Source organism: Mus musculus, chromosome 4, assembly GCF_000001635.26.
Source record: "Mus musculus strain C57BL/6J chromosome 4, GRCm38.p6 C57BL/6J".
NCBI classification, from domain to species: Eukaryota; Metazoa; Chordata; class Mammalia; order Rodentia; family Muridae; genus Mus; species Mus musculus.
In genome coordinates this window covers 57,160,421-57,182,621 of record NC_000070.6, presented here as the reverse complement: position 1 = coordinate 57,182,621, position 22,201 = coordinate 57,160,421, and the positions used below count along the sequence as shown (strand labels likewise).

The 22,201-nt window shown below is 45.0% G+C and overlaps 2 long non-coding RNA genes across 2 annotated transcripts; both read right to left on the bottom strand.

Moving 5' to 3' along the window:
- Positions 1–6,067: 6,067 nt before the first annotated feature.
- Gm12530 (predicted gene 12530) lies at positions 6,068–10,551 on the bottom strand. Its single transcript, NR_040669.1, has 5 exons — positions 10,438–10,551; positions 9,306–9,420; positions 7,908–8,163; positions 7,539–7,666; positions 6,068–7,213 (listed from the first exon to the last, which is right to left on the bottom strand). It is a non-coding gene; the product is annotated as a predicted gene 12530 (long non-coding RNA).
- Positions 10,552–18,467: 7,916 nt separating this feature from the next.
- Gm34802 lies at positions 18,468–21,959 on the bottom strand. The gene is made up of 3 exons (XR_390592.3): positions 21,608–21,959; positions 19,508–19,633; positions 18,468–19,414 (listed from the first exon to the last, which is right to left on the bottom strand). It is a non-coding gene; the product is annotated as a predicted gene, 34802 (long non-coding RNA).
- Between the last annotated feature and the right edge of the window lie 242 nt (positions 21,960–22,201).

Below are 22,201 nucleotides of genomic sequence, written 5' to 3'. Positions count from 1 at the left end.
TAACCAATTTTTAAAAAATACATTAAGTGAAAGAAGCCAATCACAAAGGATTACATGGTTTCATTTCTATAAGTTGTCCAGAATAAATACTTTCAAGGGCTGAAATGATGTCTAGGTGGTTAGAACACTTGCTGTTCTTCCAGAAGGCCCAAGTTTGGGTCCCAACATCCTTGACACATGGTTCATAACCACCTATAATCTCTAAGGAATCTAATTCCCTCTTCTGGCCTCTGAAACACACACACATACACACACTGCACACACACAAGCACTTACTCATAAATGAAAAAAAAATCCATAGGGAAAGTATGCCCCAGTAGTTACAAAAAGCATTGAAGTGCAAATTCATAACCAAGAATGCCACATCTGGACTGGAGAGATGGGTCAGTGGTTAAGAGCACTGACTGTTCTTGAGGTCCTGAGTTCAATTCCCAGCAACCACATGGTGGCTCACAATCATCTGTAATGTGATCTGATGCCGTCTTCTGGTGTGTCTGAAAACAGCTACAGTGTACTCATATACATTAAATATTTTTTAAAAAAAGAAGAAAGAAAGAAAGAAAGAAAGAAAGAAAGAAAGAAAGAAAGAAAGAAAGAAAGAAAGGAGGGAGGGAGGGAGGGAGGGAGGGAGGGAGGGAGGGAGGGAGGAAGGAAGGAAGGAAGGAAGGAAGGAAGGAAGGAAGGAAGGAAGGAAGGAAGGAAGGAAGGAAGGAAGCCACATCTGAGGCTCTGACCCAAGGGATCTAGGAGGTTTGTCTTATGACTCTAGGAGTCTATGCTTATTTTATTTTTAATTGTGTATTTGTGTGTATACTTGTATGTGTGGGTTCCTCATGGGCCAGAAGGGGGCATCAGATCCCTGGCTTCCAGACCATGACTGGAAGATGGACACAGAGAATCTCATGCTCAAAAGGATGGAGGACTCTTCTAAGTGGACTATGTTCCAAAGGCCCCGACATTTTGCTCTGTCCTCAGTGAGCCCATTACTGGCCAAAACAACTTGGCATAGTGTCCTCATTGCATAAGACCCTGGAGAATGTCAGAAGGCTCTTCTCTAGTTGCAAGAGCTACCTTGGTCCTGGCCCATATTATTTGCATGCAAATTCTATTACCCCAAGGACAAGTCTTCCAAAGGGACGGATTCCTTCATTCTGTGCCCTGCTTTGATTTACATTCCTATCACAAATGTGATTATGACTTAAATGAACACTTCAGTTTGGAGACTGAAGGTCAAACACCTTCAAATGGCCTCTTTTAACCCAGCTCTCTTTGAAAGGTGGAGAAAGCTCATATTTGCCAATACTTTAAGGATAAATATTCTGGCCAATACCCCCACAGAGTCTCCTTGCCCCTGTCCTACAAAGAATGTGACAGTGAATATCTTCAGGATGTCCTCTGCTGTGTCTTCTTTCTTCATATCCATATGTCCCATGCCAGCCTGGTCACTTAGGTCCAGCTCAGACATCTGCCTCCTCCTCTAGGAAGCTTTTCCTGCCTGCACTTTCTTCAGGTGAAGTTCTCTGGGTATCTACACCAGCTCATATACAAGTTCTCTCTCCCAGGGAGAGGGCCATTTGTGGTCCATCTCTATCACATGTGCATGCACACATACAAACACATACACACACACACACACACACACACACGTACATATATGCATATATATACACACAAAAATACACATATACACACATACACACACACTAAACAGGTATCAATAAATATCTACCAAATGCATGTAGGTTGCTATGCAGCAGGGGATAGCCTTGAACTTCTGACCCTGCTGACTCCACTAACAGTTGAGTCACTACATTTTATTTGTGCAGTACTGGGAACTGAACCCAAGGTTTTTATGCATACTAAGCTCTATCTACCCTATTAACTGAGGCACAGCAAACAACTCCATGACCTTCGTTTTCAATGTGATTGAACACTCCTGTCCCAATTGGAAGATATTTTTAAGAGCCACGATAAGGTGAAAGAGCGAGGCTTCTAGATCTGACCACATCAACATTCAGAACACTGCAAATACACGGGGAAAAAAAGCCATCCAGACACTGAGAGAAATATTTGCAGCCAATATGACAAATTAAAATGAGATGCCATTTTTTTTTTTAGCTTAGACTTGGCAAAAACGGAAACTCGTGTTTTTGAAACATAGTCAATGACAATTTTATGGAAAATATTTGGATTTTTGAAAGCTGGAATGTAGTGATATTAAATCAAAATTGTGTGGTGGGGTCTTTTGCTTTCTGTTTAGTTTTGCTGATGAAATCAGATCTCTCTACCTTGCCCAGGCTAGCTTCAAACTCAAGATCCCTTTGCTCCATCCCCTCAAGTGCTAGGATTTATATCCTGTGCTACCTGAGGGTTTGTGTTGTGTTTTCAAGGGTTTGCTGTTTTACAATTGGCCTTCATAACAAGGAAGTATTATGTGTGTAACCAGAGGCGAAACTCAGTAGAGCCAAGCTTGGTGGTGTGGACCTATGGTCCCAGCGACACAGGAGGTTGAAACAGAGGATCACTTGAGCTTAGAGTAGGGAACCATCTTCGGTAACATAGACTCCATCTAAAACCAAACACATCACCATTAGCTGATGGAACTCTGTAGTGTAAGGGAAGGAGGGAGAAGACAGGCCGATCAGAACATAATTGGTATAACCTTCTAGGAGAGCACTCTATCTGTATTTTATTTTTAAATTGAGGCAATCCTCCTGCCTCTGTTTCCTTGATGCTGAAATTACAGGCATTGGGCAGTTTAGGAGGGCAAATTTAATGTAATTATTAAGCATTTTTAAGACATTGACATTGCCTACCCCAACTTTCCATTGACCCTAATAGCCAGAATAGAATATGAGTAGGAATATTTTTGAGTGACTTATTCTAACTACTAGAACAAAAAAAAGATTAAGGAATAAAGCAAATTTGAACAGTGACATGCGCACACTGTCACTTAAAGCAAAGACATCTAACGTATTAAAAAACAATGTAAGTGATTAATTAACTAAGGATTGTTATTTATTTACTTTTATTAATAAGGATGTATACTGATCAATTCTGGTGTGGTCAGGGAGTAGAAGATTATTGAAATCTTGGAAATACTACATAGGAGGAACATCTAAGTGAAAGGAGAATGATGTAAAATTTAGAGTGACAGCCTAGATTTTTAAAAGCAGGAAATTAGTGGGAATATCCAGGTTTGTAGCGCGCGCGCGCGCGCGCGTGTGTGTGTGTGTGTGTGTGTGTGTGTGTGTGTGTGTGTGTGTGTGTACACTCGGACTCTGAAGATTACAGGAATGTGTAACTCTGGAGGGAGTTGCAAGTCCTTTCACGTAGTTGTCAGGTGACTGTGAATGTGTGCTTGCTCGTGTAGGGAGATGCACAGAATGTGTAGTACAAAGAACAATCTTGGGTGTTATTCCTTGGGCATTGCTAATTTATTTTATCTCGTTTTTTCTGTTTGTTTCTTTGTTTTGAGTCTATTCTCTGATGGTTTGAATGAAAATGACCCCTATAGACTTACAGGGAGTGGCGCCATTAGGAGGTGTGGTTTTATTGGAGTAGGTGTGGCCTTGTTGAAGGAAGTTTGTCACTGTGGATGGGCTTTGAGGTTTCAGAAGCTGATGCCAGGCCCAGTGGCTCACTCTCTCTTCCTGCTGCCTGCCTGATCCAGATGTAGAAGTCTCAGCTCCCTCTCCTGCATCGTGTCTGCCTACATGCCACCATGCCTCTCCTGCACCATGTCTGCTACATGCCACCATGCTTCCTGCTATGATGACTGTGGACTAACCCCTCTGAACCTGTATGAATCAGTGACCCATAATGCGAGACATTAAAGTCGCTATGAGTAGCTACGGGTTCCTTAGCATCATTCTGAAAGTTTGGTCAAAGGATTCAACCCACCTCGATTTAAACGCTAACTACACTACTTGACAATTTTCTAGACATTTGAAAAATGATGGCTGCAAGCCCAATATCCTCATCTATAAAATGGAGTTGATGCTGCCACTGCCATTGAGTGCCCATGGAACGAGCCACATAAAATACCTTAGTTTCTCCGTTAACAGTAGTATTACTCCACGACCATCCTGGAGATGACTGCTCCTCAGGTCCATCAAAAATTCCCTGCCTGTACATTCCAGGCTAGCCTGAGCTACATACACAGGAAGAAACCTTGTCTCAAAAGGGGGGGGGGCAAAGAAATACACAAGTTTAAAAGAATACAGAGCTTCAAAGACCCACTGCACACACAGATCTATTAAGTTTGTAGGCTTGCAAAGTGTGCCGTAGCACCTGGCTTGCAGAAGAAGGCTAGCAGATGTCATGAACAGAAACCACCTGAAAAGGGTCAGGTTCCTTTTCCTTCCCCATATCTGACTTTATGGGCTCCTTCCATTTCAATAACTGTTTACATCTTTCCCAGAATTTCTATGTAAATGAATATTTGTGGTGTTTTCAAGCTTATCTGTTCTCCTACTGTTCAGCTCTTGCCTTAGGCTTGAGGACTGTTTAATCTCTTCAGAGATTTCAAATATGCTATTTTCTAGTTCTTGAGATAGAAAACCTGATTGCTGCAGCTACCAACTGTATGTGGCTTATTTCTTTGCACAGTAGTGTAAATGTATTACAAACTCAGCTCTCTCTCTCTCTCACTCTCTCTCTCTCTCTCTCATTTATTTACTTGGCAAGGAAGAATGTGTTCCATAACAGGCCCATGGAGGTCAGAGAACAACTTCCGGTCATCACTTTGCTCCTTCCACTGTGGTGTGAGCTCTGGGGATCAAACTCAGGATGTCAGTTTTAGCGGCAAGTGACTTTACTGCTTGAACCATCTCAATGGCCCTCTGTCAGATTTCTGAGTCCTTAAAGCCCTGACAGTGGAAGTGTCCTGTTGTGAATGACTGTCTCTGAGAGGAGGAAACACCATCTTGGGTGGGGCGCAGGTCCAACTGCAAAGCGATTTTCTCTGATGGGCTTGTTGACTGTTTACAGCCACCTTACAGAGGGGTGGGGAGGGTCATGAGGCCTCACCCGAGGACCTAGGCACTCCCTATCTTTAACCTATTCTGTGCAACTCTGACTTAAGGCCTCAGGGAGGGGCTCAAGTACATAGGCCAGGGAGAGAGGCAGACCTCCATCTATGTGGCTGCCAGAAAGCCCTGATGCCTGCTGGGTAAAGGCTTTCCAGGTTTGGTCTGTGGTTGGAGGAGCACCCACACCACTGTAAGTGACCCCTCACCTCAGGAGATGGGGTAGCTGTTGCTTACATCTCCCTCTGGGAAGGAATTTTAACAACCATCCTTATCTTAAGATTTCACAGACCCCCCAGATTCCCTCCGTTTTATCAGCTCTAATCAAGTTTTCACTTAGAATTCCCATGCCATGCAGCAAATGTGACTTCAGATCTCGCATCTGGACATGGTCTGAAGTAAATATGTGCACTTTTTTTTCCCGTTTTTTTGAGACAGGGTTTCTCTCTATAGCCCTGGCTGTCCTGGAACTCACTCTGTAGACCAGGCTGGCCTCGAACTCAGAAATTCGCCTGCCTCTGCCTCCTGAGTGCTGGGATTAAAGGCGTGTGCCACCACTGCCCAACCCACTTCTTTTTCTTGTCCTTCCTCTATTCCTCCCTAGACAACTCCCAACTTCCATCTTCCTAGGCAAACACAGAGCCTGTGGCTGGACTTCTTTTATACACAGATAGAACACTTCTGGTTGCAATCACTCAGTTTTCACCAGCCTCCCTGGTTCATTGATGCCTATTTTTCAGTGTCTTTAACTAGTGGAAGGGAGAAACTTGAATCTCTTCAGCTCTAATCCATTGGCCCTGCTCTCCTGATGTAATGGCCTCCCAAAGTCCCACTTCCTGACACCACCATCTTTTGGGTGAGGCATCTATGTGGGAATGTGTGGCGAACACAACCTTCAGACACTTCCTCAGCAGGCGTGAGGAGTGAGTCAAGTGTCCAAGAACTGAAAACTGTCCCAGTGTTTGTAGAGCTAAAGTAAAAACCCCAGAGTACGGCCTGTGCCAGCCTTCAGGCTGAGGGGAAAAAAACGCCCTTTTCATTTAATTTTTCATTATTTTTAACTCTTCCTATTCCTTTTATCTCGAGGGAGAAAGTCATGAAGCTGTTTTGATGAGGACTCTCTCTTTCCATCAGAGGTCGGTGACACATGATGACAGCCAGGGAAGGGGCTGGGTATGGTCTGTGTTTGGAATTCTTGAAATTTGTTGGTACACCCGTGGAAGTAACTCACTCTCAGGGCTTCCTTCTCTTCTCCTTCTGATGGAGATGGATATGTCAGCCATTCTGCTCCTGTTTGTTGAACACAGGATCACGCACACCACGCCGCTGTGGCTCCGGTGGCTAACCGAAGAGAAAGACAAAACTTTACAGACGTGCAATCCCCTTGTGAGGCACTGGAGCTGGCTCTGATTCCAACTGCACTGCTGAGAGTCGGGGGCTTTGGAAAGTGACAGGTGAGCCTTAGGCCTTTAGCGTGGCACTCACGTGATTGATTCCTGGTGCCTTTATGAGATGAAAGAAAGGGAAGAAAGGATGAAGAGAGCAGGGGACGGAGGGAGCGAGAGAAAGAGGACTCAATATAAGATGTATGGTAGACTCCCCTCCGTTTAGTACTTGGTATCAAGTACTCCCCCATGATGGATGTACATGTCCCCTACCCACTCTTTCTAAGGCAGTAGCTTCTAGCTGTGCCTGGTCACTGAGCACATGAAATAAAGCATGACTGACAGATTTTTTTAAAAATTTAAATGTTATTCAATTTAAACAGCCACGGGAGCCCCAGTGGCTTCCATGTTGAGCAGCAGCACAACAGCAGTGCCCCTGCCCTCGTCTCAGGCAGTGAGAAGACTCTTGTGAGAACATTAACGCAGATGGAAACAGGCCTATGGGGTATGCGGCTGTCTTGTGCCTCCTGGGCAGAAGGATTTGGAAGGCCCTTGGCTGTAATGAGTGGGTGTGGAGAAGTGAAGGACACACTCGGAGGCTGGGCCCGGAAGCTATGGTCACTGGGTCCTGAAAGCTTTCGATTGTCTTGAGTCCTCTTATAGGCTGCATCAGCAGGGCCAGAGGTCACACACGCAAGCTGGACTTGACAGGAAGCAGTCTCGCAGAAGTCAAACAGAAAAGGGAGGGCGAACAGCTCACTCCAGTGCTTCTCTAGCTCTGACTCGCAGTCCTCGTGACTGAAAGCATTAAGAAAGCACTTGTAAAGACACTGGCATGTAAGGTCTGGGGTATAGTTCAATGTAGACTGGCATGCCTTGAAAGACCCTGGGCTCCATTCCAACATATTAGATGGAGAGCAGGGGAAGTACCTGATACCAAGTTCTAAATGGGGAGGGGGGAGGCTTATCATATATCTTATATTGAGTCCTCTTTCTCTCCCTCCCTCCCTCCCCCATCTCTCCTTCCCTCTATCTCTCCTTCCCTCCCTCCCTCCCTTTCTCTCATCTCATAAAAGCACCACAAGTCAACCACGGGAGTGCCACACTAATGACCTAGGCTCACCTATCACTTTTCAAAGTCCCCGGCTCTAAGCAGTGCAGTTAGAATCAGTGCCAGCTTGCGTGTCTCCCAAGAGGATTAAATTTCTGTGTATGAAGCTTTGGGGGATGCTCATCCAAACCTTAGCAAAGCTGAAAGGAAGTAACAAAGGAATAAATAAATAGACTTAATGGTAGATCGGAACTATATAATAGAGGAAATTTAAACAAAAGCCACCGGAATATCAGGGACCTGTTAGATCATATCAATACATGTCTTTGCATAGCTGTAACTGTAACATGCATTGGTTGAGGAATTTGGAACTAAAGACCCAGAAAGGAAAGAAAGAATGGAGTAGAAAAAAAATTAAGAGAATTTCCAAGTTCTACATACCAGTTGTTGGGTGGATATGAAGCAAGATGAGGCTAAGCAGGGCCTGTTGCTCCATATGAACAAGGTGCAGAGCTTGACCTGACAAGCAATCCTGACAGGAAAGGACAACCAGATACACTCAGGGACTTAAGATTAGAGAGGTGGCAGAGTATGGTGACCATCACACTGGAAAACGTCTTCACAGGTACAGCCAGAAATACAACTCTCCTGAGGCTGAGGCAGGAGGATCGTACCTGGGTACTTAGAAGACACTGTCCTAAACAAAACAAAAACCATTTCTTTTATTTTAAAAGATGACTTCCCCTCCGGGCAAATCTGCACCATAGGAAATGCTAAAAGAAACCCAGACCTAAATAAAAGATGAAAACTCAAATCCTAGGAGAGAGAGAAACAAAAAACAAAACAAAACAAAAAAAAAGCTTTCTGCAGGAGAGGAGAAGCAGAACCCAGAGCAGAATTACAAACTGAAAGAAAAGATGAAAGCTTTAGAGGAACATGTTCTTCCCTAGTCTGGGGATCAAACCCAGAAACTTGAGGCTCAAGCACAGTAGGCAAACACTTTACCACTGAACAGCCTCCCCAGCCATACACTAAGCTCATCTTTGCATCTGAAATGACCATAGTGTGTGTGTGTGTCTGTGTTATTTTAAGTGTGTGGGCCTAAGTATATGTGTGTGCACCATGTGTGTACAGGAGCCCAAGGAGGTCAGAAGAGACATTGGATCCCCTGGAAGTGTCCTCACAGACAGCTGTGAGCCATCAGCTGGGAACCGAGCTCGGGTACTCCGCAAGGGTGGCAAGTGCTGTTAAGGGCCAAGGCATCTCTCCAGCCCTAACTACTGAGATATCTCTCCAGCTCTGGCCTCAATTTTTTATTCACTTAACAAACTCCCATTTTAACCTTCAGACTCAGAGTCGTGCTGGGAGCTAGCATACACCTTTAAGAAGATAAATATGTATTTAAAGGAAAAGCCTTAAGGCAGACATTTACTACGTGTTTCCTCCCACTCCTTCCTTAATAAAAAGCAAGTCCCCTGCTCAGGAATCCCTCTGCTCCATAAAGAATAACTCTGAAAGCCAGTCACCCTCTTTCTTCTCAGAGTGCTTCAGAGGCCAGAGACGACACTGTTTTTTGCCTTTACCCTTCCTGATCCTGAACCCTTCCCTAGGCTCAGTTGTATTTCTAGGAATTGATCATTAAAGATACCCCCAAGCAGGCTATAAATATGGCTCAGAGGTAAAGGCGCTAGCTATCAAGTCTGACAACCTGAGTTAGGTCCCCAAGTCCCACTTTGGTACAGGAGAAAACTGACTCTGGCCCATGTCCTGTGACCTCCCTATGTGTACAGTTGCAAGCATGTGTCTTCTTCACCACACAAATAAATATGATAAGACCACCTCCAAACCCTTGGAATCTCTATGATTGCTGGTTCTATCTTAAGTCAAACTGGTTCCTTCCGTCCAGAGTCGTAGTGAAACGCACTGGCCTTGCTTGCTGAGGACACAGCTTTATCTGCAGGGACAGAAACAGTTAACAATCTCGAGTTCCTTCTGTTTCTTAGCTTCTATCAAAATCAGTTCAGGGCTGGCCATGTGGTCAGCTCTGGTCAGCATGAGCGGAAGTGATTGTGTTACTTCTGGGCCCAGTTAAGAGCCAAAACGTTTCCCCCAAGTCTCTTTATCTATTGCAACAATGACACATTCACTCTACATGGTGTGGCTCGGGGAAGAAAAAGGCTTCCTAACCTATGCTGGACTTGGCATGAACACAAAGAAGCCTTTCCCGACCACCCTCTCCACCCCCACCTGCTTGCTTGCCTGCCTGCCTTCCTTCCTTTCTTCCTCTCTCCTTTCTCTTCTCTCTCTCTCTCTCTCTCTCTTTTATGAGAAGTCACTGAGACTTGGGGGACGCACTGCTTCTTGCAGCAACTCTTTTTTTAAATTAAGATTTATTTATTTATTTTATGTATATGAGTATACTGTAACTGTACAGATGGTTGTGAGCCTTCATGTGGTTGTTGGGAATTGAATTTTAAGACCTCTGCTCACTCTGGTCAACCCCACTTGCTCAGTCCCTGCTTGCTTGGGCCCAAAGATTATTTATTATTTATTAGTAGCAGTAAGTACACTGTTGCTGCCTTCAGACACACCGGAAGAGGGTGTCAGATCTCATTATGGGTGGTTGTGAGCCACCACGCGGTTGTTGGAATTTGAACTCCGGACCTTAGGAAGAACAATCAGTGCTCTTACCTGCTAAGCCATCTCACCAGCCTGCAGCACCTATTATTCATTACATTAACTACTACACACATTAAATTATAAGTTACTAATCCTTTTCATTAGGATCTGTTTGAGGTCAGGAGCAGGTGTGTCTCTTTAACTCCACCACCCAGCTATAGGGCCTGGAACATGAACTAGGCTCATTAAAAACATGTTGACTGACTTACGAGTCAATGAATCTTTTCACTTGATCTTTCCATACCTCCAGAGAGCCTGCGCTAAAACCCAAGAAGGAAATCTAGAAACTGACCTTGAATCCAGAATCTTCTAGTTCCAAGGCAAGAAGGTTTTACATATCACAGTGGTAAATGAATGTTGGGAACTGTGAACTGACCTCAGTATGTGGCCGTTCAGCCGCAGACAGAAGGCCTGTGTGTAACTTTCTATGACAATTATTCTGGGAAGTCATTTCTGGGAAACGGCCCAAGAACTTACACACAGTGGAGAGAAAGGCTTCTTTAGAGGACGGCTGTCACCATTGCCCTGGTCATGAAACGTGGAAAATACCACAAGTCAGAAGCATCCTGGGGGACAGCAGTGCAACTGTCCATTCACAAATGTCAGCATTCCTACTAAACAATTCCTCAGGAGTTAGCCAAGGGGAAATCAAGCAGGGAAATACTTGGTGGGGCTCAAAAAGTCAGTGCAAGTTCTGGGTGGGAAGGACACTTTGTGATAGCTTTCATGAATGTCTGGATTAGCTGCAGGCTCAGAAGTAAGAAGGTTAAATCTGCTTTCTGCTTGTCAATGGGTACAGAACTCAACGTTCCACGCATTATCCTTTCTTAGTCCTGAACCATAACGGGGGCGTATCCGATGCCATCCGCATTTTACAAGTGGAGAGACTGGCATCCTATAGTAATGATGTTACCGATACGATGTAACTGGCCACACAGTTACAGCTGACTCAGAACTCAAGCACCAGATGGTCTTGTTTTCCAATGTGGCCAATGTGATTCTCTCATTTGAGAGTCTCAGAGACCCACTGAGAAACTGGTTTGGACACAGAGACTTTATTGACTCCCAGATTCCAGGAAGGGTTGAATGATGGGGTCCCCTAGCTCCCACTGCCATGGTAACCAGATGCCTGAACTCTGCCCTCAGTCCTCACCCTCTACTTTTCTGCCCCTCCCGTACCCTTCATTCACCTTCCCAGACAGTGCCTTTCTGCTACACAGGAGACAACATGTCTGTCAATGCTTTCCCTTCCTCACAGCACTCAACTCCTGCCAGGATGGAAGAGCATCTGACAAGCTTCAAGACACCAGCCTAGCTGTGCAGCTTTGGTCAAATATTCTTTCTGTGGTGATACACTGTAGCCACGGAGATGGGTCACCTCAGAACACATTCGACCCTTGTTTGAAGAGGAGAAAAACACCTTAACAAATAGAAACAGTCAAAGGAAGAATAAATTCTTATCTTAAGCAGAGAACATATGGGAGCGGTGTTTGCATTTTCTTCAAAGCACCATGAGAAGGAGTATGCTGGAATCAGCCAGAGCTATACAGAGAAACCCTGTCTCGAAAAACAAAACAAAACAAAACAAAACAAAACAAAACAAAACAAAACAAAACAAAACAAAACAAAAAGAAAAGCCAGGTATGGTGGCTTGTACCTAAAATCTTAGCACCCTATAGGCTGAGGCAGGAGGACTACTAGTTTAAGACCAGCCTAAGCTGCTAAGTGAAATATTGTCTTGTTAAAAAAAAAAGAAAAGATTATTTCAAAGACTTGGGGAGATAGATTTTGGGTTCAGGTTCAACAGCATCGCCCAGAATGCCTTCTGTGCCAACTACCTGTAGAGTTTCTTCCCCTGTACCATGTCTCCTAAATGTCAAATTTTCCATGTAAGAAAATGGACCAAAATTAAACATTAAAAATAAAAAATTTAAGAATCATTTTATTATAGATGTATAAATGTTTGATTCCATGTATGCATGTGTACCATGTGTATGCCTAGAAGCCTATGGAGACCAGAGGGGGTGTCGAATCCCCTGAAACTGGAGATACAGATAGCTGTGAGCCACTATGTGGGTGCTAGGAACTGGACATGGGTCCTCTGTAGGTGCTCTTAGCCACAGAGCCATCTCTCCAACCCCATTAGTAATAATTTTTTTTTTTGTGAAGAGTTGGGCATTTCCAGGGAGCTGCCCATGAAGTTAAATGGCCATTTTCCCAAAACTTGACAATGATATTTTCAAACTTTTTTCTACGTAGCTCTCTCTGGTTGCTCTAGAACTCAGTATGTAGACCTAGGAAGAGCAAGAATTGTGGAGATGTAATTACAGTGAGTGACCTTCCATAGAGGAACTTTTCATTTAGCAACATGGCTGTTCTGGCAAGGAATCACAGCCAAAGACCTTCTAGGTCTGTGTGACCCAGCTGGAATGACACACCTTTAATCCCTCTGGCTGGAATACAGACATGCCCTTAGTGCACACCTTTAATCCCAGACAATGAAGGTAAAGTTAGTCTGAAGAAGGAAGCTGCCGTGTTTGAAAGTGAAGTCTAATTAAGGGGCAGACAAAGTGACAAATCAGAGAAAGATTTGACAGAATGAGTCAAAGATAGGTTATGCCCAATTGTCACAAGAACAGCAGAGGAGAGGATACTTAAGAGCAGTGCAGAGAGAGAGAGAGAGAGAGAGAGAGAGAGAGAGAGAGAGAGAGAGAGATGTTCAGTGCAGTTTGGTGCAGTTCAGTTAGTGCTGTTGAGTTCATTTGAGTTGAATGAAGAGAGAGAGTTGAGTTCCTGGAGTTCAGAATCAGTATTTCCAAGCAGAGCAATTTAATCAGAAACCGAGGGACGAAAGTTTGAATCAGTCAGCTTGGAGAAGAGTTTTGAGCCAGAGCAGCTGAGTCGAACCAGTCAGCTAGAGGTCAGAAAGAACTAGAAAGGGTGAGCTTATTCCACAGTAAGCCTCCAAGTCGACAATTACATCTGGCAAATAAAAGAGAATGTTTACAATCTTCAGTTGGGGAACCAGCCAGCCAAGGTGATCTCACAGTCACTGGCCTCCCAAGTGTGCGCTCCCTCTAGGAACCCCTACTAAGAAGCCAGCAAGCAGGGAGGCTGTGATGCAGGGCATACAGATTTGCACTGTGTGGGCCATAGCAGAGTGTAAGACCGAAATGAAGGGAGAGGGAAGCATACAAAAGATATGCAGAGGGGTGTGTGTGTGTGTGTGTGTGTGTGTGTGTGTGTGTGTGTGTGTGAGCATGTGTGTATGTCTCTGCGTGTGTGTGTATGTCTCTGTGTGTGTGAGTGAGTGTGTGTGTATGTGTGTGTGTGTGTGAGCATGTGTGTATGTCTGTGTGTGTGTCTCTGTGTGTGTGAGTGTGTGTGTATGTGTGTGTGTGTGAGCATGTTTGTATGTCTCTGTGTGTGTGAGAGTGTGGTATGTGTGTGTGTGTACACCAAGGTGTGTAAGTAGAGGAGTTTGTTCTCTCCTTTTACCTTTATGAATGCTCTGGAGATTAAACTCAGGTTGTTGGGTTTGCACAGCAAGTCACCTCACCCGCTCAGTGATACACTTGAAAATGGGACATAGAATCAGAATAGAACTCCCTCAAGAGCCATTATAATGTGGACTTAATAAATTCTCCAAGCACTCACGAATTCTTTTTTAAAAGTTGTTTATTGGGCTAGGGAGATGGCTTGGTGCATAAATCACATACTACACAGGGCACAAGGACCTGAGTTTAGATTCTCAGGACCCACACTTTAAAAACCAGATGTGGGGGGCGGGGCCTGGAGAGATGGTCAGTGGTTAAGAGCACTGGTAGGACCTGGGTTCAACTCCCAGCACCCACAACTGTCTGTAACTCCAGTTCCAGGGGATCTGACACCCTCACACCAGTGCAGATAAAATAAAATAGAATATAATCAGACATGGTGGCACAGATGCCTGCAACTGCAGCACTGTGGCAGTGGGCAGAGGGAGGCAGAGATAAGAGGCTGTTTGAGGCTTGCTGGCCGCCAGCCTAGCTCTAAGTGTAGTGAGAGACCCTGACTGAAGGTGATAAGGCAGATCATGACACCTGGGTTCCTTTTCTGGTCTTCAGGCTTGGGCACTGCCCTGGGAATCTGAATATAAACATGTTTGTCTCTCTCTCTTGTTCTCTTTCTCTTACATACACATCTCATACATATATACACATACCACACTCACACATATAACACACAAACTGACACACATACCACACACACACCACACACATGCACTCATATACATTCATACATGCTACACACACTCACACATACCACACACTCACACGCACAGCACACACACATACACACACATAGACATCACACACAGTCATGCACACACCATACACACAATCATACACTCTCACACACACCACATACAGTCATTCACACCATATACAGTCATACACACTCATTCACACACACGCACACCACATGCATACACATTCACACACACACATACTCACACACACAAACCACACAGACATCACACACACACACACTTACACACCACATACACAAACACACACACCCTTCTACATATCTTTGAATGACTCCCTGCAGGTCTGTATGCCCTGCATCACAGCCTCCTTGCCAACAACAAAGTTGTGTTATGGCATTCTCTCAAGTCACGGAGAGACCTTTGGGATAGCATTGAAAATGTAAACGAGGAAAATACCTAATTAAAAAAAAAAAGAATTTTGATGCTCAAGTGACACCTAATACGTTGTCTACACTAGGGGGCGCTTTCAGGTTCTCTGAAACAATGGTTTTCTGTTGCCTGGTGAAGACTGCAAAGAGCCTGCTGGGACTGGCAGAAATATTAAAGGCATCTAAGGGTTTCCCTCTACCACCGGGAAAGCTACACTTGATCTCAGAATCAAACAATGTGAGCATTCTCTTCCCAGGTCCCCATCCATCTTGGGTCAGGAACTGAGTTTGGTTATTGTGGCTGACACAAGTGTGGTCAGGAATCTTTAGATCTGCAGATGACCAACGGGGAGGCTGCCAAGGCTTTGCTGGCTTGTCAGAGAAAGTCCACGTGAGGAGGCCCCGAAAGGAGCCCCACCCTAGCCCTAGGCAGCCACAGTCCCCAGCCTAGAGTGAATTCTCAGATCTGAAGGCCAGACCTTGTTGTGGAACTTGCTGTACAAGTTCTGTGCAGAGGGACTCTAGTGGCTATTTGCCCTTATCCAAAGCACAGGGTCACTAGCAAACAAGTCGCTGACAAGTAGGGACCCAGACAATACTGAGGAGGAGGTGAGGGTAAAGATCCGAGTTCCTGAGGCTGGAGTTCCCCTCCCACTCATTTTGAGATGATAGAGTGTCTGCCATAGCCCATGGTCACTTGAAGCCGCAGTGACTGGGTATGTGTAGAAAAGAAGTAAGGGGAAGCCCTCAGCAAGTAAGCTATGATATGGGCTTACTGGTGTGTCATGATCTATCCCCCAGGGATGAAGATGGCATAGTCTGTGACCCTTAGACTAAACACCGCCCCCCACCATCCATCTTCCCAGGCAGGTACCTTCCTGGGCCCAGCATATTTTGTTTGCTCATTTGTGTTGCAGTTACACTAAAAGTGCTTCCATTAAAGCTAGAATCTTAGGGAGAGCCTGGGTTGTATGCCAGATTAGTTAGGTGACCAAGAAAAGCAGTGGGGTTTTCATAGCTGGCAAAATCTCCGGAACTGGAATTCGGATATCAGAGTCTCTTAGAGTCCCCAGGTGATTCCCATATGGAGCCAAGGTAGAGTTCCACTGGCCTTAAAACAAGAATGAAAGACAGCCAAGGCTTTAATGGATCAGTAGTCCTATAAATTTAATGGCCATATGTCCTGTCTGTACTTAGGTGTTTTATTCCTTTAGATCTTACTTTAAAATGCATTCTGGCCACAATTTAGAAAGCCATTTAGAGGTCTATAAATAAGTTATCATTTCAGCACTTAAGTTTAATGAGGGAAAAAAAAATCTCTGTTACTTGTGCCCTGTGAGTGGCATCTGCTAGGGAAGTATCCCACTGGCTGACATGCCCAAGGCTACTCTTTTTTCCACTGACCAGACAGATGGACGTCCTGAAAGAATGAGAAGGTCAGAGTTCATCAAAGCAAAAATGTAAAGACAGCAAATGTAAAACCTGAAGGATGTGCTGGCTGGTGGTAGGTAGCACATTGCCTTTGATCCCAACACTTGGGAGGTAGAGGAGAGGTTCTCTGACTTTGAGTCCAACCTGGCCTACAGAGTGAGTTCCGGGACAGCCAGGGCTACAAAGAAAAATAATTTCTCAAAAGAGCAAAACAAAACAAAACAAAACAAAAACAAAAACAAAAGCAGACAGAAAGCCTATTTTCCGTTTATGCAGCACGGCGCCTGCATGAGCTGGGGATATGAAAGAGTCAGAGGTCATCTAGCTGCATTGTAAGCAAGAGAGTCAGGAATCATCAAACCCCAGAGGTTAAATTCAGCCCTCTGTTTTCTGTTCCCACCACCACAGCCTTCCCCTATGGCTTGAAGAGGGAGGTCTGTGAGGCAGAGTGAGAGCAAGGAGCTTGAACTTCAACAGATGCTAACTCTCAGGCTAGCTCCATCCCTTATCCCTCACTGGCTGTCTGGTGATCACATGATCTTAGGGGCTTCCTCTTATTTGCATTCACGAGCTCATCACGCAGTGGCTCTGTGTCAACTCTGCCTTGTCTGTGAATTAAGATGGCACCAGCTGTTCTCCTCAGACTGAGGACTTTGCCTCATCTACTGGGTTTCATCTTCCCGGGGTTTGACCTCTTCCAGCAACCATATTTGACTAGTTCATTTATGCAAGAGCCAAAATCAAATAAACACTTGGGCTGCTCCTAATCTCCCCCCCCCCCACCCCCATCCCCCGGCTCCTCCTCATCCCCCTGTCCTTTGACTGCTGTGCTGGGCGGAGCCTTGTCGAAGAAGAACCTGACCCTTGGAACTGCTACTACATCAGCACATCAGTCTTGTATTGGTTCAAGATGGACTCAGGATCAAGAAGAGGAGCAGGCAGCTCTCGAAGCCTAGATACAGTCCGACACAGAACAAGGATGAGATCAATCGAACTTGGAGTTTGGTCTGGTGGTGCACACCTGTAGTATGATCACTCAGGAGGCTGAGGCAGGAGCGTCACCGTCTTGGCTTCAGAGTAAGACCCTGCCTGACAAACAAAGTGAATGAATGTGTACACAGTAGGTGCTCAGTCAGTGTACACAGTAAGTGCTCAGTCAGTTAGTCTTACCTTCCGGCTCATCAATACCTCTTAAAACTTTACGTTGTGAAAGAGTTTCTCTTCTCAGCGGGGCCCCACCTCCTCTGCTCTGTCCAGAGAGTAGCTTTCCACTGGGTAGGCTCTCTGGGGCTATCTGATGAGACGGCCAGGCCTTTCCCCTGAGACACTTATTATTCAGTTGACTGTGGCCAAACAAATAGCTCCCATGACAACCAGAAAGGCCAAGGCCCCTTCTGAGGTGTCTCTCAGGGAGGCACCCTTGGGTGGGGTTTCCAGGCCTTCTAGCAAGACCTGGGGAGAGAAAATGGTATGCAGGGCTGGGAGGATCTAAGGGCCTTCTTTTTTGACTCTGAAACCTGTCTGCTGAGGTACAGTGAACTGAGTTCAAGAGTGGGACTTTGAAAAACAGGTGGTGCTTCCTCAAGGGCTGGGGACGGAGCAAGCGGGCCTGTTGAGCTCAGAGGTCTAGTCTCCAGAGAAGCCAGGCTTCCCTGATAAGTTGGAACTAGCTAAACTGGTTCACTGTGCTGAGCAGTATCTGTCTTGTTGCCGCGCTTTAAAAGCACCCATCTCATTTCTGCAATTTACATAGTAAGATTATGCTACGCTGCTAGAGAGTAGAAGGGAGAAGGAACAGAATTTGCAAAGAGCCTCAGGCACAGAAGAGGTCTGGTAGCTTCAAATGTGCAGAGTGGGGCAGGAAGAAAGAGCCCGGAAAGGCAAGAGGGCTATGCAGAAATGACTTTTGAGACATTGATGCCGCTTCATAGGTGAAGATGAAAACGCTCCTTAAATGGCTTCTTCATTAGAAAAGCCATCTATAAACGGGGGAATTCCACAATCATGGTTTTTGAATGTGGAAGAATATTTAATGTGTGTGTGTGTGTAATCTCTTGATTAAAATTTGAGTTCATCTACTACTTATATTTTTTAAACCACCAGAGATACTTCAAAATAAAGAAGACATTTAGAAAATGCTTTATTACCTATATTTACTTGGCGACTGTATATTGGACCTCTTGATTGAAATTTGAATTTCTCTACTGTCTGTGTCTTTAAACCACCAAAGACAGAAATTTATTTCAAAATAAAGAAAACATTTAAAAATTAATTAGTTATTTCTTTTGATGTGTGTGTGTGTGTGTGTGTGTGTGTGTGTGTGTGTGTGTGGTGGTGGTGTGCACCAGCACACACGCCATGACAAGCCTGTGTCGATCAGAGGACCCCTGATGAGTGCTGGAGATTGTCCTTCCACTTGTGTCCTTCCAGTGAGTGATCACCAAACTCAAGCTGTCTTGCTTCGATGGTGAGTGCCTTCACCCACTGAACATCTTGCCAGCCCAAGAAAAAAACTTTTAGGATTTATTTTGTTTTTAATGTTGTATGTGTGTCAGGTGCTCACACAGGCTGGAGGAGGGTGTCAGGTCCTCTGGAACTGGAGTTACAGCTGCTTGTGTGCCAGGAGCCAAACTTGGGTGCTCTTACCCACTGACCCGGCTCCTCAGCCCCTCTCCCAGTCTGAAGAAAATGTTTTCAAAGGAGAAATTCAGTTGTGAGGTGTGGTAACCCACTTAGTCCTAAAACAGAGATCGCTGAGAAAAACCACCCTTCGGTAAAGGGCAGTGGGAACCTCAGTGAATAGGATAAATAAGTCAATGCAATCACAAACACTTTCATCCCATTGACATGCTAATAAGCTCTGTTGTTCTCTGAAAGGTGATCTGGGCGTTCAGAGCCTAGCCCTGTAGGGTAACTTCTTAGAGATGGAGAAGCAGTCATACACACCATGCAGGAACATGTTCCCATCTGTTCGCTGACAAATTTTATCCAAAGGATCTGAGGATTATTAGCCATGCAGTGAGTTTACCTCCAAGCTCATCCTTGCCTCACACCAACACACTTGATTCTGATGCTTGCTTCTGACTCTGGCTTGCCCCTTGTGAATGTCACGTTGGCTCGTTTCAATGCAGAAACACTGGTCCTTTTATACTTCAGGTCTGTACAAACGCAACATTGTTTATTTGCCAAATCCCTGAGAGACTCGAAGAACTAATTAATCTATTAAAGCTTCTCTTGGAAAAAACTCAAACCTTTCAGATGGGAACCTGGGTGGGTATCATCAGGATGTTTTGCAATGGGGCTGGCCAGATTGCTGCAAACAATTCAGATGGCTCTGTTCCTCGTGTCTGGAGGTTCATCAAGCTGGGAGTAGCAGGCTGGGGATGCAGAAGAGAAAGCAGCTGTTTAGGGGGTACTACACAGGGAGGGGCTGGCAGTCTCTACCCTGCTAGTGACCATTCTCCTTGGCAGTGAAACAGTAGCCATGTAGAACTCCACTAGAATAGAGGAGGGGCAGCAGCAGGTGGGACCTCAGAACCCCAGGGCCTGTAATCTTTCCAACAACATATTTGGAGGCTGGGGCTTAGCTGAACAGAAACCAGGGATGGTTCCCTACTGCCTGAGACTGGCGGCTGGTCTGATCGGGCCGGCTCAGTTTTGTTTATTTGTCTATTATTTTTCTGGAGGTTTTGTTTTCATTTGTTTTGAGACAACGGCTCACTTCGTAGCTCTGGATGTCCAGGAACTTGTTATATAGATAGACCAGGCTGGCCCAGATCTCACAGATCTGCCTCCTTTAAGAATGACTTTGAACTTTTTCTGATCCTTCTACCTCTCCCTGCAGCACCACATTAGGCTTATGAAGTCCTCAGGATCAAATTGATGCCTGTACACGGTAGGCAGCCAAGCTACCAGCTTATTCTGAAGTTATAGACTTCTTTGTTTTCCCCAAACTTCAAGGAATCCTGGAAAGTCTCTTCCTTTGAAGCCTTAACAGGGACAAAGAAACAGACAGACAGCTCAATCAAAATGGTGACAATGATGATGATGACGCCGCCACCACCAATGGCCACCATGCTGGAAAAGACAAAAACCAGGGCACTGTTGTACACACTTGTCTCTGCAGGGAAAGTGAGCATCAGGAGAATTACCTTTCAGTGAGCCTCCCAGGGGCGGCTTCCTGGAAAGACGCAATACTCTTTGGAGGACCTAGATTACGTGGTCTGGGTCTCTAATTTAGGCATCCAAGTGCAAATGCTGAATTACCCAGTGATCTCCAGATGGGTTTCTTTTTTTTTTTGTTTTTTGGGTTTTTTTTTGGTTTTTTCGAGACAGGGTTTCTCTGTGTAGCCCTGGCTGTCCTGGAACTCACTTTGTAGACCAGGCTGGCCTCGAACTCAGAAATCCGCCTGCCTCTGCCTCCCAAGTGCTGGGATTAAAGGCGTGCGCCACCACCGCCCAGCTTCCAGATGGGTTTCTTAATCCATAAAATGGGCACATGTGTATAACCCATGCTCACAAGCTCTGCCCAGAGGTTCTTTCTGCGGCAATGAACTGATTGTTCCCCATCTGCGCTGCCTCATACAGCATCCCCCAGACACGAGTGGCTACTGCACACAAGGATGCTGTCTTGGGAAAGAGATGAGTGGAAGTTTACAGTTTCATTCGATTTAAGAGAAGAAAATGAGGCTGGAGAGATAGCTCAGTGGTTAAGAATTCTTCCAGAGGCCTTAGGTCTGATTACCAACACCCACATGGTGGCTCACAGCTGTCTGTAACTCTAGTTTCAGGGAATTTGACACCAGGCATGCAAGCATTGCACAGACATATATGCTGGCAAAATACCCATACATATAAGAAAGAAAGAAAGAAAGAAAGAAAGAAAGAAAGAAAGAAAGAAAGAAAGAAAGAAAGAAAGAAGGAAAGAAAGAAAGAAAGAAAGAAAGAAAGAAAGAAAGAAAGAAAGAAAGGAAGGAAGAAAGAAAGGAAGAGAAAGAAAGAAAGAAGAGGATAATGGTAAGGGTGAATACAATCAAAGGACCTTATATACACCATGATAATGTGGCACAGAAACTTATTACTAATATGTTACTAATTATAAATAACAAAAATGGTTCATAAATTCCATAAGTAGCCAGTTGCAGAGGTGGCATGTAGTTATAATTCCAGCACTTGGGAGGCAGAGGCAAAAGGATTGCTGCAAGTTAAGGCTAACTTAAGTTAAGTTAAGGTTGTGAGTTCCAGGCCAACCAGGACTATACAGTTAGACCTTGTCCCCAAAACTTGGCCCTCCCCCCAGTACTTCCTTAATTAATTGATGGTCATTGGCAGTGAGTGAAGGTCACACTCACCCAGTAGGTATCTGCTTGCATTGTAATGCTTTGGAAAGACTAAACAGCATCTTTATCTCTTCTTAGCTTCTCCTTTTTCTTGCATCGTGGGTACTCCGACTTCTTTGTGCCTGGTAGCTCCATTGCGGAGGCCTGTCCTCAGTTAACTGGACCATACAGCCTCTCTTCAATTAACCGAAACACACTGGCCAGACTTCAGCAGGAAGACACATTGCGCTATCTGCATCCAAAAGCCCGCCTCTGAGCAGGATGAGGTTGGCATGGACTGCTGAAGTGGAGTGTGAGATTCCAAACTGCTAATTTGCTAAAATAATTTGGGAAAGTGCTACTTAAAACCCTGACAGGAGAGGAGGCAGCTTTTCTGAGATTTGTGGGAGGCCAAAGTCCAGGCCCCTGGAGGTTATGTTTGCTAATTGCCTCAGTGGCTGATGGCCACGGAATATTTATTTCTCTCTTGGCCCAGGAAGCCAGCCTTATTCCCTGAGCATTTTCTACCATCAATCAAGCTGAACTGTGGGTTGGATTTCTTGTCAACTAGAAATTTGGGGACCAAAATCTGCTCCCACACCAAGGTTTTATAGGAGATTATCATGC